Here is a 1,662-nt window from a genome sequence, read left to right as displayed (position 1 = left end):
AGAGTAGAACTGAGCTCCATAGGGTTTTTTTTTTTTTTTTTGGCTGTGATATTTATGGAATCAGACTGCCAGGACTTTTTCCACGGCACCACTGGGTGGGTTCAAACTTCCAACCTTTAGGTTAGTTGTTGAGTGCAAATCGTTTGCACCTCGCAGGGTCTGTAATCAAACAAATATAACAATGAAAATGGATGGAATTTAGATCAATCTCAGAGCAATGTTCCAAGCACAGACCATGAGGCCTAAGATATTGAGACAGTGGTCCCAGTGGCTTGTCCAGCCTCAGACATGGATTTTTGGTCACCTCAGTTCACCTTAATCTAACACACATTTTATCAAACAGGATTCTTATTTGCAAACAGCACGGTCAGCTCTGGTGGTTTCAGAATCATAAGGACAACGGGTGCTGGGTCCACAACCTGCCTCTGGATTCAGTCTTGGGTATGAGGATTTGATTGGCCAAGTCTAGTCACATGCCCATGCCCTTGGTGCAAAGGATGCTGGGAAAGGGAATGTCTGGCCTTTTGGGTATCTAAAGTGGGAGGTAGATGGAAGGCCGTTATGGATTGAATTGTGTCCCCCAAAAATATGTGTATCAATTTGGCTTGGCCATGATTCCCGGTATTGTGTGATTGTCCACCATTTTGTCATCTGATGTGATTCTCCTATGTGTGGTAAATTCTATCTCTATGATGTTAATGAGATGAGACTAGCAGTAGTTATGTTAATGAGGCAGGACTCAATCTACAAGATTAGATTGTATCTTAAGCCAATCTCTTTTGAGATATAAAAGAGAGAAGCGAGCAGAGAGACATGGGGAACCTCATAGAGACTTGGGGAACCTCATACAACCAAGCAACACCGGGAACAGAGTGCGTCCTTTGGACTCAAGGTTCCTGTGCAGAGAAGCTCCTGGACCACGGGTAGATGACACAGATCTTCCTCCAGAGCCGACAGAGAAAGCCTTCCCCTGGAGCTGGTGCCCTGAATTTGGACTTCTAGCCTACTAGACTGTGAGCGAATAAAGGTCTGTTAAAGCCATCCACTTATGGTATTTCTGTTATAGCAGCAGTAGATGACTACACTAGATAACTAAGACAGCTTCTAACAAAAAGGTCTGCAGTTTGAATCCACCATCCGTTCCTTGAAAACCCTATGGGGCTGTTCTACTCCGTCCTACAGGATCCCTATGAGTCGGAATTGACTCCGCAGTAACAGGTTTTTTTTTTTTTTTTTAACCTATGGTTATTATCCCACTTGGGAATGGGTTTTCTTTGTTATGTTAATGAGGCAGTATTTGTGTAGGGTGTGTCTTGAGTCAATATCTTTTGAGATATAAAAGCAGATTAACCTAGGAAGAGAGAAAAATCAGAAGTGGGGAAAAATAGATGCCATGCCACATGAAGATCACCAAGGAGCCAAGGAATAGAAGTTGAAAAGAGCCAAGGCCTTTCTCCCAGAGCAGACAGAGAGACGAAGCCTTTCCCTGGAGCTGGTGCCCTGAATTGAGACTTCTGGCCTCCTAAACTGTGAGAAAATAAATGTCTGTTCCTTAAAGCCACCCACTTGTTATGCTGTTGTTGTTGTTAAGTGCTGTGGAGTCGGTTCCAACTCATAGCGACCACATGTACAACAGAACGAAACACTGCCCGGTCCTGCGCC

Source organism: Trichechus manatus, unplaced genomic scaffold, assembly GCF_000243295.1.
Source record: "Trichechus manatus latirostris isolate Lorelei unplaced genomic scaffold, TriManLat1.0 scaffold00057, whole genome shotgun sequence".
Lineage (NCBI taxonomy): Eukaryota > Metazoa > Chordata > Mammalia > Sirenia > Trichechidae > Trichechus > Trichechus manatus.
The sequence above is the reverse complement of the archived record's forward strand: the minus strand, read 5'-3'. Positions refer to the sequence as shown.